This window comes from Lutra lutra, chromosome 11, assembly GCF_902655055.1.
Source record: "Lutra lutra chromosome 11, mLutLut1.2, whole genome shotgun sequence".
Lineage (NCBI taxonomy): Eukaryota > Metazoa > Chordata > Mammalia > Carnivora > Mustelidae > Lutra > Lutra lutra.
The window spans coordinates 102239382-102261580 of record NC_062288.1 but is presented as its reverse complement, the minus strand read 5'-3'; the positions used below and the strand labels follow the sequence as shown (position 1 = coordinate 102261580).

General features: G+C 48.6%; 1 long non-coding RNA gene, 4 other non-coding genes and 1 pseudogene across 5 annotated transcripts; 3 read left to right on the top strand and 3 right to left on the bottom strand.

The window, feature by feature from the left end:
• Positions 1–1183: 1183 nt before the first annotated feature.
• TRNAC-GCA (transfer RNA cysteine (anticodon GCA)) lies at positions 1184–1255 on the top strand. The gene has a single exon. It is a non-coding gene; the product is annotated as a tRNA-Cys (tRNA).
• A 1608-nt stretch (positions 1256–2863) lies between these two features.
• TRNAC-GCA (transfer RNA cysteine (anticodon GCA)) lies at positions 2864–2935 on the top strand. Its single transcript has one exon. It is a non-coding gene; the product is annotated as a tRNA-Cys (tRNA).
• A 3608-nt stretch (positions 2936–6543) lies between these two features.
• Positions 6544–6719, bottom strand: LOC125081563 (uncharacterized; annotated as a pseudogene).
• Positions 6580–11791, top strand: LOC125081018 (uncharacterized). The gene is made up of 3 exons (XR_007121558.1): positions 6580–6711; positions 10728–10825; positions 11586–11791. It is a non-coding gene; the product is annotated as an uncharacterized LOC125081018 (long non-coding RNA).
• On the bottom strand, positions 11046–11117 carry TRNAC-GCA (transfer RNA cysteine (anticodon GCA)). Its single transcript has one exon. It is a non-coding gene; the product is annotated as a tRNA-Cys (tRNA).
• A 531-nt stretch (positions 11792–12322) lies between the features above and the next one.
• Positions 12323–12394, bottom strand: TRNAC-GCA (transfer RNA cysteine (anticodon GCA)). The gene has a single exon. It is a non-coding gene; the product is annotated as a tRNA-Cys (tRNA).
• Between the last annotated feature and the right edge of the window lie 9805 nt (positions 12395–22199).

Here is a 22199-nt window from a genome sequence, read left to right as displayed (position 1 = left end):
CCAAACAGGAGTAGAAACATGCCCATTTATCAACAGAGTGAAATATTCCACGAGCCCCGAAACAGAGCAGGCACCCATACGGCAGGTCTTTATGGGTAGAACCCTGGCAGGGTGTGATTCGCCTGCTGGTTGGAAAAGGGGGTTCTACAGAGGGCTTGCATGACTATCTTAACAGAGTGGTAAAGTCATCCCTCTGCTCCAGAGGAGTTCATGGTCAGCATGTCCTCGAGCCCGGGGCCCTTCAGTACCCGCTTCGCCGAAGCGAGCAGGAGCCTGGTGCCATTCGAAGTGTCATCCAGGAGCTTTCTGGCAACACTTAGAAATTCTACAACAATCTGACGCCGGCCCGCTCGGGGGCTGGGGGGTGGGGGTCTCAAAGTCCTCAGGTCTGATGTGCTGCTATGGAGCCATGAGAGGTTTTAAGAAAATAAAGATAAAGCTGGTCCTTCACTGCAGAAAGTTGGAAAAGCTTTGCTCGACTTCACGCCCGCTCAGAGATGCGTTTGTCAGCAGCATGGAGCATAAGGCACGTCAGGATGTAGCCCGCTGCGGCAGTCAGGGCCCTCGGGTCCAGCAACAGAAGCCAGATGGAGCCTCAGACGTTTATTGCAAATATCTGTGTCACCAGGGAAGAGGAGGGGGAAAGGCGTCTCCAGACTGGCCTTCTAGAACAACGGCCAGAGCCAAGCTGCAGACCCTTCGTGCTGAAGAAACACCCTCACCCCCCACCACCCCCCATCACCCGGGGCCAGTCTGTTTCCACCCGAAACCAGCACACGCTCCACATCTATCCCCAACACTCAAGGCACCATCCTGACACCAGGCTGACGCAGCCCCCAAATCAATTCTCTTCTATCAAAATGTAAATGTGCACAGGATAACATTGAAAAGCTGGCAATGAACCTTGTAGACATTGTTCAGTGAGCGGCGCCTTACCCCTGGGGTTCACTTTCTGCCTTTGGAAAGCAAGCCAGGTACAGACTTCGTGGTCTCAGATGGGAAGTTCAGGGATCTTCCACGCTGAAGCCAAGAAGGGATGGTGTCTTTTTGGAAAAGGAGGATAGTTATGGCACGAGAGGGTGTGTGTAGAGTTGCCCAGACCCAGCAGTTCTGTACGGAGCCTGAATGAGCAGCTTGTGTGTGGAAGTCTGAGTTTATTAATACCATACCACTTCTGTTGGGAGGGGGTATAGCTCAGTGGTAGAGCATTTGACTGCAGATCAAGAGGTCCCTGGTTCAAATCCAGGTGCCCCCTTTGAGAGCCTGATTTTTTCCTCCTTCACCTGAAATGACAAAATTGAGAGGTATAGACACCGTCCCCTAGTTCCTCACACAGGATAAGGCTGGGTTGAGTCTGTGGCCCAGCACCCCTAAGGTCATTCCAGAGACTCAGCACCACACTGAAGACTAAGGTCAAGACCAAATCCATCCTGAATGTCCTCGTCGAGGGTCTGCTTCCCCAGAGCCGCCGTGGTCCCAATTTCAGTATCATCCAGGGTCTAGTCTGGAGGCAAAAGTTACCTCTGTCATTTTGACGGAGAATTTAATATAAGTAATTGTTAATGAGTGTATCAGTTTCCTAAAGCTGCTGTAACAAAACTGGCTGCTTAAAACAACAGAAATTTATCGGCCCACTGCTCGGGGGCCCAGGATGGGAAATCAAGGTGTGGGCAGAAGGTCCTCCCTGCATCTTTCCAGCTTCTCATGTCCGGTGGCCATTCCATCTGCCCGTGGTTGTTGTCACCCTCTGTGTCTCTCCTCTTCATACAAGGACCCAGTCCTACTGTGCCCCACCCCTCTCCACTGTGACCTCATCAAAGCTAATTGTCTCTCCCATGACCCCATCCAAGTAAGGTCGCATCCTGTGGTACCGAGGGAAAGATTTCAGCAGATCTTTTTGGAGATCCAACCCCTAACAACCGGCACTAGAGAACTGAAGGACGACAAGGAGAGACTGAGTGTCACAGAGGTAGTGTCTAGAAGGAATGTCTCCCGCTTTGGGGCCCAGGAAACAAACAGAGGAGGAGAACTTGGGAAATCTCACAGGCTTGGGGAGTTTCTCTGTGGATCCCGGCCTCAGATCCCTAAAGAGGCACCGGTGTCCCCGAAGAGTTGTGGCAAGGCGGGTCCTGTGAGCACCAGACTGCAGGCGGCAGTCTCCGTTGCTCCTGGGATGGACTGCCGCTGCTAGGTGACGCTGGCAGGAGCCACAGCAGGCACAACAAGGGCTCCGGCCGGCTCCGACCTTCCCGCCTCCCTCCGAGAACCCTACCGGGGACCAACCAGGAAGCCACCTGGCAAAGGATGAGGGTGGTTTACAGAGTCCCAGCACGGCAGGGCCGGCAGGGCCGAGCACAGAAAGGGGGACTCGGAGCCTAGGGACAGTCATTTCCTCAGGTGGCTCATCTCAGCCAGCAGTGTTAAGGGCTGACCACGTGGAGATCTGAGGCAATGAGACAGGGCTCTGCCTGCATCCGAGGGAGTAGCGTCGTGCGGGGAGCTCTGACCCATCGCCAGCCCGTGTGTCTTCTACTTTATAAGTGGTGCAGACTTAGCCAACCACTGGGCATTCTGAGTCTCTGTTTCCAGGTGCGCAGCACAGGAACTGCAATACAGATGTTACGGTAGATCCTTCCAGCCGTCGGGGAAGGCTTCCCAAGTTGCTGCTCGCCCAGGATCTGCAGATGGAGAAGCTGCAGAGCTGGGGGAGAAAGCAACCTGCTGCTGCTGCTTCTAAGCAGGGACAGGAGTTGGCAGTAAAGCAGGTCCTGCAACTCAGCCGACCGAGCTGCATCTACGGCGGCGGGAGTTCTGGGTGTGGCTGCGCAGGGAAAGGATATTAATTGGATCTTCCGGTAGAGCAGGGGGTATAGCTCAGGGGCAGAGCATTTGACTGCAGATCAAGAGGTCCCCAGTTCAAATCTGGGTGCCCCCTAGCATTTTAGCAAATAGTGGTACTAAAGAAGTTGCAGTTTCCTCTCCTCTTGCTGAATCTGGTTTCTGAGCTTTCCTGCAAAGGGTGAAGAAGCAGAGATCACACCCAAGCAGGCAGCTCTGCTCCGGTGACGCGTTTGTCCCCTCACTGACCTCCCCTCACCTGGTCCTGCACACGCCAGTGTGTACTTGGTCCCCTGGCTGAGGGGGAGGACTCTGTCCTTGAAGTAGCCAGAAGGAAATCCGAGATCATCTACAAAAGGACCGTATTTCAGGCACCCGGGTGGCTCAGGTGCTTGGTGACTGACTGCCTTCGGCTCGGTTCCTGATCCTGGAGTCCTGGGATCAAGTCCTGCGTCAGGCTCTCTGCTCAGCGGGGAGTCTGCTTCTCACTCTGACCCTCCCCTTCTTGTGCTCGCTCTCTCAAATAACTAAATAAATTCTTAAAAAAAAAAAAAAAAGGACAGTATTGCAACTGCTGTATGACTTATCAACCGTTGCAAAGGAAGCCAGAAAGTGGTGCTATAACACATTCCATATGTTGCGAGGAAACCACAGTCGGCTCTGAATTCTATTCCCAGCCGAACTATTCTTCAAGAACAGACAAAAGCTGAAAGAGTTTACTGCCAACAGACTCTCACTAAAGCAAATTTTAAATATATACTTTATTTATTTATTTATTTATTTATTTTTAAAAATTTTATTTATTTGACAGAGATCACAAGTAGGCAGAAAGGCAAGTGGGGGCAGGGGGAGCAAGCTCTCTGCTGAGCAGAGAGTCCAATGCAGGGCCGAAGGCAGAGGCTTAACCCTAAATATATACTTTAGAGAATATATATATATATATATATATATAGGCGCCCCTAAATATATACTTTAGAAAAAGAAAAGTGATCCCAGAATGGGAGGTTTGAGACACAAAAAGGAATGTTGAACAAAGAAATTATAAGATATGTAAATAAATCTAAACAATCATTTACCATGTAACACAATATTAATGTCTAATTTATAAAGTTTTTTTAAAAAGATATAACTAAAATAAAAATACTGGTTAACAATAACATCTAAGGAACAGAGTGATAAGAGTTAAAATCCTTATGTAATTTGCAAGGAAGATAAAGATATTGATTAACATTAGAATTTTAAGATTTGAAAGCAGAAATTTCTAGTGTATCATTTCAAAAGTTGTGATTTTGCCAGGCAAAAGGGGATAAAAGAATGCAGGGTATATGCTGACAGTCTTGCTAAACACTCATTAACTCTAATAATTTCTTTGTTGATTCGTTTTGATTTCCAATGTATATGCTCTTATCAGCTAAGTACTTTGCAAGTTTTATTCCCGATGTTCCAGTCCTTACAGACTTTTTCCTTACCTTGTTGTACTGACTAGAACCTCCAGTGTAATGTTGAATAAGGGTATTGACAGAAGATATCTTGACTCATTCTGATTTCAAATGAAAGCTCTCAACATTTTACCGTTAAGTACATATCATGAACTATACTTTTTCTAAGCAGTCTTTATCAAATTAAAGAATTTTTCTCCAATTTCTAGTTTGCAAAAAAAAATTGTCATGGATTGATGTGAGATTTTATCAAAACCCCCTTTTGCATCTGTTAAGATAATCATATGAGGGGCACCTGGGTGGCTCAGTGGGTTAAGCCCCTGCCTTCAACTCAGGTCATGATCCCAGGGTCCTTGGATCGAGCCCCGCATCTGGCTTCTACTCAGCTGGGAGCCTGCCTCCCCTCCTCTCTCTGCCTACTTGTGATCTCTCTCTGTCAAATAAATAAATAAAATTTAAAAAAAAAAAAGATTGTGCTAGTCTCACAAAAGGAGTTATAGAATGTATATATCTTTTCTATTCTTAGATTTTTATGTAAAAATAGTTATTGCTTATTTAAGTATTAGACAAAACTCACCAGTAAAACCATCTTGTCTGAATTCTTTTGTGAAAAAGTTTCAAATGACAGTTTGACTAAAGCAACTACTTAAAACTTAGAGGACGATTCAGCTTTTCTATTTTTTACTTGTGTCAGCTTTAAGTTGTATTTTTTTAAGTTCTTGCTCAATTTCAGCATAGCATAGTAGCAAAGTCTTTGGACTCCTAAGACATAATACATGGTTTCAAATTCTAGGTTCTGAGTGGACTTGGTGAAATTTATGAACTCCCTTAGCCTCAGTTTTGCCATATATAAAATGGGCGTGATGATAGAAATGAGCACAGTGTTAGTGCCTCATTTGTGGAGATGTTATGAAAATGGAATAAATTAATATGTTTAAAGTACATAAAATCATGCCTGCCACATAGTAAGTTCTTTTTTCATGTTAGATTTTAAAAATTTTTATATATTTTTGTATATTTTCATAATGTTAAGTATTCATTAAAGTCTAAAGAATCTGCAGTTTTTCTTTTTAATTTCTGATATAGGTTTATTTGTTTCTGTTTATTTTTCTTAGCAGTTGCACCAGAGGTTAATCTATCTTTTCTTTTCAAAAACCAACTTTTGGCGTTGTTAATCCTGTCTATTTTGTGCTTTTTTTTAAAGTCATTATTTGTCTGCTTTCTAATTATTTTTTTTTAAAGATTTTATTTATTTATTTGACAGAGAGAAATCACAAGTAGGCAGAGAGGCAGGCAGAGAGAGAGGAGGAAGCAGGCTCCCTGCTGAGCAGAAAGCCCAATGTGGGGCTCGAACCCAGGACCTGGGATCATGACCTGAGCCGAAGGCAGCGGCTTAACCCACTGAGCCACCCAGGCGCCCCTGCTTTCTAATTATTTTTTTAAGGTTTTATTGATTCATTTGAGAGAGAGTATGAGAGAGAGAATGAGAGCTGAGAAGGTCAGAGGGAGAAGCAGCCTCCCCATGGAGCTGGAAGCCTGATGTGGGACTCAATCCCGGGGCTTCGAGATCATGACCTGAGCCAAAGGCAGTCACCCAACCAACTGAGCCACCCAGGCACCCTTGTGTTTGTTTTCTATTTCATTAATTTCTGCTCTTTCCTTTCTTATATGTTCTTTTATCCAGTTTTTCTAACTTCTTGAGATAGATTCTTAGTTTATTTCTATTCTTTTCCAGCATAGTGCTCAAAGCCACAAGTATATCTCTAAATGCTGATTCAGTGTCCATCAACGGATGAATGAATAAAGAAAATGTTACACATAAACACACACCTACACATACGCACACACACACACACGCACAGTGGAATATTATTCAGCCATTAGAAAGAAGGAAATCCTGCCATCAGTAAATACATGGATGAAACCGGAGGGCATTGTATTAAGCAAAATAAGCCAGACCCCCTCCAAAAATGTAAATACTGTATAGTATCACTTATATGTGGAATTTTTTAAAAAGTCAAACCCAGAAACAGAAAGTAGATTGGTGATTGCCCAGGCCCGAGGGGTAAAAGAAATGGGGGGGGGGGTGTTGATCAAAGGGTAGAAACTCAGTTATAAGGTAAGTAAGTTCTAGAGAGCTCATGTACAGAATGGGCATTACATTACAGTTAATAATACTGTATTATAAATTTGGAAGTTGCTAAGAGAGATCTTAAACATTCACACACACACACACACACGCATGCACACAGGTAATTATATGGGGTGAGGGATGTGTTCAATAACTTATTTTTTCAGTCCCCCACTACCATAAATTATGCAGCTGAGTTTCTCCCACATTTGAGGAAATTACGGGGCCAGCACATTCAGAGTGCAATGAATGAGCCTCACCCTGGAAAAACCACCGTCATGAACATGGTATCTCCCCTGCCTGGTAAGTGTGGGTATGTTAATTGACTTGATTTTGGTAATCATTTCACAATCTATATGTAAATCATATCATTACATTGTACAGTTTATATTACAATTCTATTTGTCAATTACACCTCAATAAAGCAAGGGGGGAAAGAAACTAAAAATTGTAAATTATTCATGACACTTTTCTGTTAATGAGAAAGGTATATAGAATTTTTCCACTCTAATTCTAGACATGTTTATTTCTCTTGGCTATTCTTTTCTTTTTTTTTTTTTAAGATTTTATTTAAGATTTTATTTATTTATTTATTTACTTGACAGACAGAGATCACAAGCAGGCAGAGAGAGAGGAGGAAGCAGGCTACCTCCTGAGCAGAGGGAGATCCCAGGACCCTGAGATCATGATCTGAGTCGAAGGCAGAGGCTTAACCCACTGAGCCACCCAGGCGCCCTCTCTTGGTTATTCTGTAAAGTTTTTGCCTTACATATTTTGAAGCTTTATTACTAGAAGCATAAAAATCGGGAATTCTTACATCTTCCTGTTAAATTCAGCCTTTGGTTATTAATAATTTATCTTTTATCTCTAGTAATATTTTATTATTTAAAGAATATTTTGTCTGGGGGTACCTGGGTGGCTCAGTCGTTAAGTGTCTGCCTTCGGCTCAGTCGTTAAGTGTCTGCCTTCGGCTCAGTCGTTAAGTGTCTGCCTTCAGCTCAGGGCATGATCCCAGGGTCCCGGAATCGATTCCCACATTGGGCTCTCTGCTCGATGGGAAGCCTGCTTCTCCCTCTCTCACTCCCTCTGCTGGTGTTCCCTTTCCTGCTGTGTCTCTCCCTGGCAAAAAAATAAGTAAATAAATAAAAACTTTAAAAAAAAAAAGACTATTTTGTCTGATAATAAAATATACCTGCTTTGTTTTTGTTAATGTTCTGTCAGTCAGATATTTTTTCATCCTTTTACTTTTCAATCTTTCTGTATCCCAAATTTTAGATGATGTCTTTTGTAAATAGAATACAGTTGGCGGGTCGTTTTAACCCCAGTATGATACTCTCTGTCTTTCAACCTCGGGCTCTTGCTTTATGTACTTCTGACGTAACTGCTGATGTATTTGCGTTCAAATGTACCTCATTTTATGCTTTCAATTTACAGTGCTTGTGCTGCTTATAGTACTTATATTTTATGTTTTTCTCTCTTTCTTCATTTTTTTTTGTTTGAGATTTTTCTAACGCTATTATTTTCCCCTACTGGTTTGAAAAATATAAATACTATTTCTTATTTTTTTAAGTGATTATGCTAGAAATTCCATGTACATAGTTACTTCTCAGAGTCTGTGGCTAACCAATGGCTTTACCCTCTGCACAGGTAATACAAGCATCTTAGAAAACTTTAAAAAAAATTTTTTGTTGTTGTTTACAATTTCTTTTTTTTTTTAAGATTTTGTTTGACACAGTGGTGGGGGTGGTTGGAGAGCAAGCACAAGCGGAGGGAGTGGGGCAGGCAGAGGGAGACACAGATTCCCCACTGGGCAAGGAGCCTGACGTGGGGCTGGATCTCAGGACCTTGTGATCATGACTTGAGCTGAAGGCAGCCGCTTAACTGACTGAGCCACCCAGGCGCCCCAGCATCTTAGAATACTTTTAACTGAACTTACTTTCCTCCCAACTTATATGCACTTTTTATCTTCGACATTATCCCATAAGTTGTGTTAACCTCATTATTGTTACTCTTTTACAGTCAATGCTCACTGAGATTTATGCATATATTTACTATTTCTTTGCCTCTGTCTTCCTTACTACATCTGTCCTTCCATACAAATCATTTCCCTGCTGCTTAGAATATACCTTTTAGAATTTCTTTCCGTGCCTGCATATGATGGATGAGTTATTTCAGTTTTTATTAGTCCAAAATTGTCTTTATTTTACCTTCACTCCTGAAGGATTTTTTACCTGAGTATGGAATTTTATGTTAACAGTATTTCAGTAGATGTAATTCCACTGCCTTCTGGTTTTCATTGTCACTCTAGAGAACTCAGTTGTCAATCTCATTGGAACTCATTGAAAATAATGTGTTTTCTTTTTACCATGCTTTTGAGTTTCTTGTCTGTGATTTCCTGTAATTTTATTACAGTAACTCTGGGTATGGATTTAATTTTGTTTCCTATGTTTGAGATTACTGGGGTTCTTGAATGTCAGCATTGATGTCTTTCCTAAGTTGCAAAATAGTCTTAGCCTTTGAGTCCTCAAATATTGTCTCTACTTCATTCTCTCATTTTCTCTTCCAGCAGTCCATTTAAATGTACATTAGACCTCCTCATTGTAGCCTCTAAATTTGTTACCCTCTATTCTGTGTTTGCCATATTTTTCCTTGCATGCTTTATAATGGATGTGTTTCATCCCAGTGGTCTAATTCACCAATTTTCTCTTTGGCTGAAACCATTCACTGACTGTAACTGACATTCACTGACATTGAATTTTTAATTTTAGTTATTGATTTTTAGATACACATTTTTTTAATGTTGTTCTCATATCTTCTTAGTTACTTCTTATGCTTTCCAGCTTCCTACTGAAATTTTCAAGCTTGTCTCTTATCTTCTTGAAAGGAGCAAGCACTTTTTTTTACAGTGTGTTTCTGGCTGTTCTAATATTTTTAAAAAGTCCCTTCCCTGTGTTTAGTTCTGTGGTCTGTTGTTTCTATTGATTTTCATTGATGATTTTTGCCTCCTTGTGTATGTAGCTATTCTTGACTACGTACTGAACACTGTATTCGAAAATGTATTTGTAGGACTAATTTGGAGCCAGAGGAGATGATAGTTTCTTTTGTTTTTTCCAGAGATCTGAGGGGCTCTAACAGTCAGGATACCTTAATATAATTTCAAGGCTTGAGTTTCTGGGCCATCCCGATGTCACAAAGACCAGCGACAAATTCTTGCAAGGACTGTTTTGGTTCAGTTTGCCTTTCCTCCTAAGGGTCCCAGCCCAAAGCCAGAGATGGTTTACCCGTGTCCCTACTCTCGGTGGGCCCAGAACTCTGACTTCTATCCCCCTGGTCCTGAGAGACTTCCAGAAATTCACTTAACCTCTCTTGGACGGAAAACCAGGGCCAGGGCGAAAGCAGCCTCTACTGAGGAGCTTTATCCTTCTGTTTCCCATTTGTTCGAATCTCCATCTTGTACTTCATATTTAACTAGTTAGCTCTTTGAGGCTTTTGTTGAGTTGTTTGTAATATGTTCCCAGCTTTTTTATTTGTTGTCATAGGAAAGATTGGTTCAAATTATCTCTTCGTTAAGGAACATGGAAATTCCTCTGAGGGATTCTTGATACCATTATATGTGTTTTAAATCTTTTGACTACATTTTTAATAATTATTATATAAATTAGGGCCTACTCCTTGGCATTCTCACCAAGGAAATATGGATGCAGGTTAAAAAAGAAAGAGTGGGGGCACCCGGGTGGCTCAGTGGATTAAGCCGCTGCCTTTGGCTCAGATCATGATCTCAGGGTCCTGGAATCAAGCCCCGCATTGGGCTCTCTGCTCGGCAGGGAGCCTGCTTCCCCCTCTCTCTCTGTCTGCCTCTCTGACTACTTGTGATCTCTCTCTGTCAAATAAATAAAATAAAACCTTTAAAAAAAAAAAAGAGTTAGAAAGCATATCAAAAGCAGAGCCCCTGTCCTCTCCCTGGGAATCTGTCAGAGGGCAGACTTAGACCACTTGATTTTCCCTTCTCCTTCTTTTCTCTCTTACCACTTTTTCTTTCTTTCTTTCTTTCTAAGATTTTATTTATTTATTTGACAGAGAGAGATCACAAGTAGTCAGAGAGGCAGAGGGGGGCGGGGAAGCAGGCTCCCTGCCAAGCAGAGAGCCCGATGCGGGGCTCTATCCCAGGACCCTGAGATCATGACCCGAGCCGAAGGCAGAGGCTTACCCCACTGAGCCACCCAGGCGCCCCAGATATGCTCTCTCTTACAGTCACTCCTGGGAAGTAGGAAGGTACATACCCACACTTCAAAAGTGGCTTTCTCTCTCTCTTTCTCAAGAGATAACTTTCCCTCTAGAGATTATAATAAGGTTGAGAAAACGAGACACGGAGAGAAAGGAAGTCTCCCCACACACCATGAAAGGCAAGAGTCTCCAGGTAGGTAGGAGTGGACTGAGCCAACTTCATCAGCCCCTTCACTGAAACGTGACCCCAGTAGCTATTGCCTGGTTGATGCTCAAGGAAAGATTCTTGGAGCTGGTCCTTGTGCAGAGCCTAAATTTTTATCCCAAGACAAAGAGCATTAATTTGTTGGTTATACGTGGCGGGCAAGAGGCAGAAATGCCAGCACCTGCTTCAATCATTTAGAAAGTAAGAAAGGGGGCACCTGGATTTGAACCAGGGACCTCTTGATCTGCAGTCAAATGCTCTACCCCTGAGCTATACCCCCACCTGTTGCTGGCTTCTCATTATCACCTTTTCACCCACGCATTGCGCTCAGGACCTCTGTGTCCATATTTGGCTGGTTTTTTCCTGCATGTCCCAGGAGGTGGCAAGTCTCCTCCACTGTTGTCCACTTTCCTCTCTTCCCCTCTCAGCCTTAACTAGTCCTCTCTCCTGCTCTCTTCCTCAGGCTGAGCAATGACATCAACCTTTACACCCGGAAAGATCATTCGAGTCTATAGTAGTCTTTCTCCCTAGGCTGGCACATAGTTATCGGAAAAAAAGTGGTTGCTTTCTGGGTCCTAAGGGAACCTCACGCTCAGTGCAGGGACAGCCTCCTCCATTCTCCAAGCCTCGGGAGGGTGTTTCATTCATTCATTCACTCAGCAAACACTCTTGGAGCTGGACTGGTGCCAGGCTCTGTCATCCATGTTGAAGACACAGACTACTAAAGCATTATCCCTTTTCCTCAAAGAGTCTTAGTCCAAGCAGGAGACAAGCCCACGAACCGAAGTATTTCCACAGAGTGCCGCAAGTCCAAGCAGAGAGCTGTGAGAACAGGGAGTAAGAGGCTCGGCAGCTAGGAAGTCGGGGGGCGCTTCTGGAGGAGATGGACAAGGACGACCCTGCTAAATTGAAGGAGCTGGGAAGGGCAAGGAGGACTAAGACCATGGAAGGAATAAAAACAACAACAACAACAAAATGTTTTTAAAAAGTGCGTCTTGGGATGCCTGGGTGGCTCAGTTGGTTGGATGACTGCCTTCGGCTCAGGTCATGATCCCAGGGCCCTGGGATTGAGCCCCGCATCGGGCTCTCTGCTGAGTGGGGAACCTGCTTCCCTTCCTTTCTCTCTGCCAGCCTCTCTGCCTACTTGTGATCTCTCGCTGTCAAATAAATAAATAAAATCTTAAAAAAAAAAAGTGTGTCTCGAGATCAGCGAGACTAAGATCAAAAGGGAAGGTGTGCTCATCACGCCAGGAAACATTTCAGAAATCTGGGTTCCTGCTAATGCAATGAGGGTGCTCCCAGACATTGCTGCTGGGGAAAGTCTGTGACCCGGCATGACTAGCTGTGACCTCAAGGAACCCTCACAACCGCCCTCCCTGCTGTCCAATCCTAGAGATGAGGACAGAAGAGAATCCAGGCACAGAGGCTTCAGAACGACTTGCCTCCTTCTTGTTTACCACTTCATAGCCAAAAGGGACTTTAGCAAGGGGGCACCCGGATTTGAACCAGGGACCTCTTGATCTGCAGTCAAATGCTCTGCCCCTGAGCTATACCCCCAGGCCTGCCTTTGAGCCTTCACTGCACCTCTTGAACTGTGCAGTTGCCTCGTTCCTGGGCTGCTACAGACAAGTTCCTGGAGGCAGGCAGCCTGCCCTGTGACAGCCCGGCTCTCCCTGCCATCACTCACGCGTTCGTCCACATGCAAACGCCTACTAACCAGCTTCTCCGTGCCAGGCTCGTCCTTCCTTCTCCTTCCATTTCCTCTTCCTCCTTCTCTGGCTCACTTACCTCTGCCCGCCCCCAGCCCCGTCTTCGCTGTGCGGGGCAGTCACGGGCTTCCCCATCTGAGCAGACCCTATGTCCTCTCCTCGCTCCCTGCACTGCTCTGCGTGGATGCAGGAGCAGCTCTGGGACAAGAACCCTGTCCTGACACCACACCCCGAGGCGCAGAGAACCCCCCCTTTGTCCCTGCCCACCCTACGCTCGGCCACTTAAACTGCTCAATACTGGGCGGGAATCAGGTGGACCAGTTCCAGATTCCTGCTCAAGGAGAAGACCCATTGAGGAGGGGCGGGACCCTGGGACACCTTGCTTGCGGCCCCAGGACACGGAGAACGGTGGCTTCCAGGACGCCTCAGCAGAGGCAGGCAGCTCTGGGTGAGACTTGTTTGAGCAGCTGCGCCTGCAAACAGGCCCGAGGGGCTGAAGCCACCAAGGGTGTGTGCCCTGGGGTTGGCAGGGGAGAGAAGCATCTCGTTGGGCTTGGCCCCCCGGGAGATGGCCAGGAAGGGAGACCCAGAGAGAAGACTGTAGAGGGACAGTGTGTGGGACAGGCAGAACTGCTGGGCCTTGGCACCGGGAAGGGACAGTTCGACACTGTTCTCGCGACCTGTGGTCACTAAGAAAGAAACCATAAATGAAAATAGCCAAAATGTTAAATTTCTCAGGAAAGCAAGAAATATGGGCTGTAGGCAGCACAGGGCTGTGCTGTTGTCACCGCGATGAAGTGAATTCTGGCAGAACGGGTCACAGCAGCAGCGGGCACAGAGGACAGGATGCGAGGCTCTCTGACCCGTTCGTTACACACAATGTTCAAAGGCGCCACTCCTGCTGCGTTGTGCTGGGGGAAGAGCGGGCAACTTCGACACTGTTATACTGAAAACCAGAAATATTGGGGCTTTTACATAGAAAATTTCATGAAGTTTTTACTGACACGTCATACTGCCAGCCATCAAAGAAAATCATTTCCTTTCTGAGACGGAGAGCCGGTGGCGTGACTTGAGGGAGGCAAACATTTCTTAAATGTGACACCAAAAGCTCACTTGATAAACCGGACTTTAATTAAGAACCTGTGCTCTTTGAGTTAATTTTAATTAAATTAAAAACTCATGCTCTTTGAAAGACACGGTTAAGACAATGAAAAGGCAAGTGACAGAGAGGAAGTATTTGCAAGCCGCGTATCTGATACAGGACTGGCACCCACAGACAGAAAGAGCCTTCAAAACTCACTTATGGGGCACCTGGGTGGCTCAGTGGGTTAAACCCTTTGCCTTCGGCTCAGGTCCTGGGATGGAGCCCCGCGGGCTCTCTGCTCAGCAGGGAGCCTGCTTCTTCCTCTCTCCCCTCTGCCTGCCTCTCTGCCTGCTTATGATCTCTATCTGTCAAATAAATAAATAAAATCTTAAAGAAAAGAAAACATATGATGTCAATAAGCCCACAAAAATAACCTCAACATCAGTAGTGATGACGGAAATAAACGTTAAAACCACGATGAGAGATCACCTTGTGCTAGAATGTAAATAAGAAAGACTGCCCGTGACCAGTGTTGGCGAGGATGGGGGGCAGCTGGAACATTCATTCACTGTGAGGCCGGCGTGAAACGGTGTGGCCACCCTGGAGAACAGTTCAGCAGGTCCTTAAAGGGTGAGGCGTACCCCTTGCCTAGGACCCAGATACTACACTCCCAAGGATTTCCCTGAGCGGAATGAAGGCACACAGCCAGGCACGGGTGCACAAGTGTCCACAGCAACTTTATTTCAAAAGCCAAAAGCTGAGAACAACTCAAACGTTTACCAACAGGTGAAAAGGCTCACGACAGAATAATTCTCGTGGATAAAAACGAAGGAACTATTAATACATGGAAACGTAGGGATAGATCTCAAATAATTATCTCGAGTCAAAGAAGCCAGACCCAAACTGAACAAGCAAAGAAAGGAGGGGTGGAGTACATATGCTCTGATTCCACTTATAGAAAATTCTAGAAAATGAAACCTGGTCTGTGAACACACAAAGCAGGTCCGAGGTTGCCTGGAGCTCTGGCAAGATTTTAAAGGACTAGAGGTCGAGGGGTGGGTGATTCCGGCTCAGACACAGTGTGTTTCATCCCTGTCCCACCATCCGCTCCCTTCCCAAAGCTCTGCAGCCCCCCAGCCCCCCATGGGCGGCACCCCCCACCCCGCTCTCTCCCAGCAGCACCAGCAGACATTATTTGCTTTCACATCTAGCAGGGATGTTCGCTGCTCCTGGACCACTCATCTTCTCGTCCATCCGGCGAAACTGAAGAATGCATCATGGATTCCTCCAAGCACATGGAGTCAGAGGTGGTTCTGTGATCCAGCCCCCCGCCCCCCATCTCCCTGAACCTCTTGGGAGTGCTCTAAGCGGCCTGTCAAGCTCCTTGTCAATCTGCACAGGACATGAGCCCCACCTGAGGTTTCCCCTCCTGCCATCCCGCTGTCTTTCACGGCTCCTCCTCTCTAAACAGGGAGCTCTGCTCTTGTGAACCTGCCTCCTAGCCTCGGGGCTGCAGCAGTGGCGGCCTCCAGGATGCTTCCTCCACGCTCTGGTTGTGCCTGGTGATCTCTGCATCCATGTCCATGAGCCTCTCCCAACGCTGGTCCCTCAGCGCTTTGACTTTGGCTCCTCTTTGGCCAGAGGACACGGCTGGGACCTGGTTATCACTAGAAACTGCCCCACTCCAGAAGTTTGAACTCTGAAGTTCCCCATCCTCCTGGTAATCTCTACCCCTCCCCTCCACCACATCCCTCCATCCTTCTCTTTCCCTTGCCCCCGACTGTTCAGCTCTTTCCTGCCTCCTTTCACCATCCTGCCCGACACAGACGCCATGCCCTGCCACTGTGCTTGGCTTCCTTGGCTGTTCTCACGGGGTCCCAGAGGGCTAGGGCAGTGGGGACCAAGACCACTAGAAGCTCCAGACTCTGGGAAAGCCTATATTCATCATAATTTTTATTTTCTGTATAGGCACATCTCATTTTATTGCACTTTGCTTTATTGTGCTTCCCAGATTCGTTGTATAAAATTGTTTTTAGACAAATTGAAAGTTCAGGACGTTCACAGAGGAAGTCCCTGCACTTGGGGTAGAAGCAGCAAGAGACCAGAAGCAGGAGCGGAGCCCGAGGAGGGGACGCAGCTGCTGCAGGCTCAGGCTCAGGCGGGACGGCACGTGGAGGCGCTTCCTCGGGACGAGCAGGGCCAGGGGCGTCCTGAGCTGCCGGCGGGAGCCACGACGGAGGGATCAGAACACGACGGAGCCGCGCGGATGAAGCAGCGGCAGGGCTCGAGGGGACGGACTCCAGTTCCGAAGGCAGTTTTGTGGGTAAAATGCCATCAGGCAGCAACGCCGGCCTCCGAGCAACCGTTCGGGACAGAAGAGCCATCGGTGCGACAAACCGCAGGGCCCCGCGGGCCTCCAGCGCCCAGCACCCCGAAGGGTCAGCAGCCGGCAGCGCCGCCGAGACCCGCCACCCGCAGAAAGACCGACACGCTGAGAGCTCAGACGGCGGGTTGCATGTTTTAGCAATAAAGTCTTTTTCAGTGAAGGCATGCACGTTGTTTTAGACACGGTGCTGTTGCACAGCTCACAGACTGCAACAGCGGGTGCGTGGAACGTCCGTGCCCTGGAAACCAAAACATTCCTTCCACCCACTTTATGGCAATATCAGCTTTACTCCAGTGGTCTGCACGTGGTTATCTCCCAGGTGCGCCTGTACTAGGGATTTCTGAGGACAGAGACAGGTGTCTGGGTGGAAAGATTTCTGGGCAGGTTGTCGGGAAAGCCGGAGAGCTCGGCCCACAGGTAACAGGCTGTGAGCTAGGATGGAGGCTGTCAGGCTGTCCCCAACACCACAGATCACCTTCAAGTTCTAGAACATTTGGGGTGTTTTTTGCTGAGCACGTGGCCACCTAAATAGGACCACGTTTCCAGGCCTCCCCTGCAAGCAGGTGTAGTTGTGCGGCTGGTTGTCCTCCGCGGGGCGCGAGAGGCTCCGCCTTCTACACTACGTGAAAGGGGATCATTTATTCAGCCACTCTGTGCCTTGGTCTCTTGATCTATAACATGAGTAAACAAAAGGTTGTAATGAGGCTTCCGTGGGTCAATACCGATAGTACAGGATAGGCACTAAATATGTGTTAATAAGAAGTAAAGACACGTGCTGTCCTTAAAAGGAAAGAGCTCCTCGCCCCTCCCTGCCTCCCTGACAGACTAGGGATGGTAGCGAGCCATCCAGAACCACGGCACCATGGCAACAGGCCCCACCCCGGGCCGGGTAGAGCAACAAGCCAGCAGGGGCCTGGGGCTGTGACACGAGAGCCTGACGGGGCAGAGCAAGGGCTCACCACTATCTTGTTGGAGCTACTGGTTCATTGTTCGTTTTGTGTTTCTCCATCCCACTTCTGGCAGCCAATCACGTATCCTACATGACACGGAGAGTGTGAGTCAATGTCCTTCAAGGGCTAGGTGACCTCCCCAAAGGCACCAATCTCTAAGCGCCCTGTTAAAAATGGGGAATGACCACTGCTCCTCCTTCCCGCCTCAGCCATCAGGGTAGGCACAGTTCTTGTTAAATCGAGAAACAAACAGAACATTCCAGGCTCCCAGTATCTAACGGCTAGCCACACCGCGCAGCGATGACCAGATTCTGCCCCTAGGATGACAAGGGCTCAGCATGTCCCTTTCTGCGGTCCCTGGAGGCGCCCGTAACACGGTCGTGCTGGGGAGACGGCCAGCCAGTCCCCTGTGCCCGGTTCCCACACATCAGGCTGGCTCCACAGTGAATCCGGGTCCTGGACACCAAGCTCCCATCCTGCAGCCAGTCCAGCTCCCGGAGAAGGAAGTAGATCAAAATGTGCCAAACCTTTTCCCGAAGGTTCTTAAGGCACACTGCTAAGGCAAGACAGCAAGCTGCTGGGTGATACGTTCACGGCAACATTCTGTCTTTGTAACCCCGTATTTTCCCAGCTCCCACGTGTATGAAAATGCATGAGAGGAGCCTGAAATGTCACATGCCACAGTGATAAGGTGGAGTCCCTCGGGAGGGGCTAGGGTCAGGAGGGTGGCCAGCAGAGAGAGCCCTTCCGCTGCATCTGCACCTTTTACATTTCATGGTGGGAATGTACCCTTGTAGGAATACATTTGCAGAGTCCAAATGCAAACACCTCCAGAGAAATCACCAACCTTGCTTCTCAAACGTGGACCTGCCCAGGGTCCCCTGAGGAACACCAGGGAGACACCCAGACCCTACCCAGGCCTACTGAAGGAGAACCCGCATCTACGCTTTCCCTAGGAACCCAGGAGGAGAGGCCTGCCCGTGGAAGCAGCCGGTAAATAAAGCAGTCACTGGGGCCTCTGTGTTTGCAGCCGACGGCGCAGAAACAGCTCCCGGAGTCAAGACTGTCCTGGGCGGGGAGGGAGGAACCAGAGCTCTCTCCTGCGGAGTCTGGAAAAGCTTACAGAGAGAGTGGAAGGCAAGAAAGTAACCACGAACAAAGCAGGGATGTCTCAGGCCACAGGACAGACCCCACGTCCCCTGAGGACCTCGCTCCCCTGCCTCCCACGGCTCTCCTGAGCCTGACTCGGGAGCAAACCCCAGCTTTGCAGCAGAGCTGAGCTGGGGCTGCGGGCAGGTCGACCAAGGAACAGCCCAGTCCGGCCACCCCAGCTGCAGGGGCCCAGCCTGGGGACCACAGACACCCCGCAAAGGCTGCCCGGGCTCCTGCCTTTCGAGCGCTCACAGCACCGGCCCTCCCACGCGCTGCCTCAGCCTGCTGCCCAGCGCCCTACACGAGACCTGCCCTTGGTTGTCTTACGTCCATCACTCAGCGCCCGGGTCAGCATCCACCTCCTTTCAGCTCTGAGGTCAATGTGATTGCGTTCACGCGCTCAGAGAACTTGCTTCAAAAATAACCCTTTCTCCCCAAATAAAATGTCTGAATCTAGAGAGCAAGGAACAAGTGTCTCGGCAGAACCTATGTTCTGAGAGAACGTGTCCCCTGCTCCAGAGTGGTCCTGCTCTGCCCTGGGCTATAGGTTTCCAGCTGTCATTCAAATAAAGGGTTCCTGGCCTTAAAAAAAGGGGTGGAGGAGGCTTTGAAAACTGCATGTTGAAGACACTGCTACCATCTGAGAGAGAAAGACAACTGAGCTACCGTTATTCATCCTTCATCTAACTTTCCAAAGGGCCGGGCAGTGCGGGGGTGTAGCACAGGCATTCCCTGGGTCCCGGCGTGCTGGGTCTGGCCCTAACGGCCCCTCACTGTACCCCCGTCTGTTTCTCCAAATGGGGGGACTCCTGACACCGAACACCCTCACCAGGTAAAGGGGGAAGGCGGGGCCTTGCACTTTTCTCGAGGGGACAGGCTCTGGGAGCTGCCGCCCTGCCCTGCTGCCTGCTTTGCCTCCCGTCTCCACTGAGCTCAGGCTCAGTGGTAGCATGGTCTGTGAGGGAGGGAAAGGGGCCTGGTGCCCTGAAGGCAGTGATGGGGCTCGGCTCTGCAGGCCTTGAAGGGAAAGGGTGTCTGCCAGACGTTTCGAGTAGAATCCACCCCCGCTTCAAGATGTGTGGAGGACAGCAGGAGGGTGGGGTACAGCAGACCCCCTGTGCTCCCTTTGCAGGCAAGGCCAGTGACCAGGCCAGGAGGAAAGCCCCCCATCCTGCTGCCCCGATGGGGGATAGAGTAGAATCCAAGAAAGGAAGGAAGAACTCAAAATCACCCAGTCCAGCCACCTCATGCGACAGATAGGGAAGCTGAGGCCCAGGACAGGGAGTGAGTCACACGTGGAGGTTGGCTGTCAGTCTGTGCATCCTGAGTGCAGGACGACTGCAGCCCTCCCTTCCCCCTGTTCCCCTGCTCCCTGGAGCCCAGCATCTTCCCTTATCCCGTGGCCGCACAGCACATGGGACCATCTTCTGGAAGGGGAACACTGGTGGCCAGGCGAAGGGAAGGAAGCCACCTTGCTCTGGGCCTCAGCCTCCCAGCTGGGCCGAGTAGACAAAAAGCCACCTGCCGGGCTGCTCGAAGCAGCGGGAGAACTCAGGTGTGCGCGCTGAACTGGGATGGGAGTGTGGCAGCTACAAAGTCTGTTTCATCAGGTCCTACACAAAACGCATGTGCACACGGACTCAACCTCCTTTTCTGGACCTGGGGCACCCTTAAGAAGATGCCTCCAATACAGCCTTCATTCAGCCGTTTCTGGAGAACTCACAGTGTGCAGAGTACAGCTCAGTGAGTCCTAGAAGTGCAAATATCAGGGGAGGCCGCAGCTCCCCAGAGATAAACAGGCTGGCAGGTGAAAGATGTGTGTGTAATGCCCTGGCGCCACGGGAAGGGCAGGACAGTGAGGAGTGGCTGCGGAGCCCCAGTCTCCATGAGGCCTTGGACAAGTCATTTCACCTCCCTGCATTTCATGTCATGTCATTAAACCCAAACGTGAGAATTAAGGATACCTTCTACCTGCCTGAAAACAGCTGATCAAAGGACCTCAAAGTGCTTTCTGTTCTCAAATCCAAGAGGCTCATTTGGTTCAATAAAGGAATAAAGCCAAGGACTCTGGGCCCAGAAGCCCCCAGGAGCCAGCCTCCTACCCGGGGAGACCAGAGTCTCACGGTGCCCTTTCACATGCTTATGGAGCTCTTTCTGCCGGTCTCCCAGGCTGCCCCACTCCTGATCAGAGTCACACGGCCGCATCTTCTGTGGTCGGGGACACGTGGAAATGTAAGTTCCCCACCAGCATGAGTCACAGCCATTTCAGAGAATGGTAAAACCAGCTCGTCTCCTCTCCCCGCCCCCAAACCAGAGGGCATTGCTGGCCAGACCACCAGGCAAATGCAACCTCATCTCCAGCACACCTGCTTCAGAGGAGAGCAGGGACCAGTGGCTAGAAGGATTCAGGATCAGCACTCCCGGGTTCTCGTCCCCTCTCCCAGGTTCCCATGCAGTTTCTGTGATTTCCCCAACCCGAGCCAGGCCTCACCCTCCGAGGTTACTCTGGAGCGGCAAGCACGACCAAAACCCTCCCGACCAAGCCCATGCCCTCTGCCCCGCAGCCCTTTCCGCTGTGTCACACTTCTCTTCTGAGATTCGTCAAGCCCTTTGAAGTCAACTGGTGACTGGCATTAAGAGCCAAGAGGCCCAGTGGGTGCCTGGGTGGTGCGGTCAGATAAGCGTCTGACTCTCGGTTTCGGCTCAGGTCGTGATCTCAGGGTTGTGAGATCCAGCCCCGCATCAGGCTCCGCATTCAGCGTGGAGTCTGCTTGGAATTCTCTCTCCCTCTCCCTCTGCCCCACCCACCCCCCAAGCTCTTTCTCTCTAAAACAAATAAATAAATCTTAAAAAAAAAAAAAAAGAGCCAAGAGGTCAAGTTTTAGCAGACATGGCGCTCCCTCCACTATGAGTCTGAGGGCCCTGCTGAAGCCAAGCAAGCCCCCTATGGCCCACCAATTTCCTGTACTTTGGGGGCCTCCCCCTTGCTGCCGCCATGAGAGAGGTATCAGAGCCATTCCTACTACAGGGTCCTTTAAAATGGGGGAAACTTGTTCTGGATGCCAGAAGACCTCTCTGGTCAGACCCCCACACAGACCCTGGCTGGCAGTGGACGCTGGACACCACAGAGCCCCCAAGGGAAGAATCTCGAACCAAGACCCAGGGGCAATGGAGGATGAATAACAAAGTATTTGCACCATGACTGGACAGAGTGTAACGGATTTGAATCACAGCCCTACCACATAATAGAGATACTGGCCTAACCAATTACTGAGCCAAACTTTTTTCCTTCATCTGGGAACACAGCCCAGAAGTGAGGAAGTGAGTGGTCCAGAAAACCTCCCAGGGAACCAATGCACTCTGGGAATGCAATGTGCGCTGTGGAGCATTCTAGAGCAAACCCACCCCCATTATTCAGGACTCAGAGGTAAGGTTCTGTTGTTCTGGCTTTGGTGTCTGTAAGGCCCTCCACCCAACATTTACTGGCATGTGACCTCTTGACCTGCCTATTAGCGCCCTGTGACCCAGGTGCCTTGTTTACCAGCCCCCGAGTGCCCGCCACACTGGGTCAGTCCTAGCTGCCAGAAGTGGAGCCAGAGAAAGTTGAAAGCCAGCACCTAAGAGTCGTCAGAACAAGGAAATAGTTCAAAAAATATCCTGCCCCAGGGCACAGAAAATTTATTGCATATTACTAGAAGTCATAAAATAAGAAATTCAGGAGTGCCTCCCTGGAGACACCTGAGGTATATTGGAAACATTCCTCGAAATGCAGCTTTACTAGAAGTTGACTCGATACCTCTCCTGCTATTCCAATCCTGCATGTTTGGAGGGTAGTTGTGAGGATGAAGTGAACTAAAGGTGTGGAAAAGCACTCGGCGTGTATTACTGGCTTTGGCACATGTTATTATCACTAAAACAAACATAAAGGCTGAGGGCTGACAATCAGACTGGGCTGTGAACCAAAGACTGATTAGCCCAATTCTGGCAACTGAGACTCCTCTGAAACCTCCTCCAGAAAGTGCTTTGCAAAATGTTCGACACCTGCTAGGTACGAATCATCAGACACTTGTCCCTTCCTTCT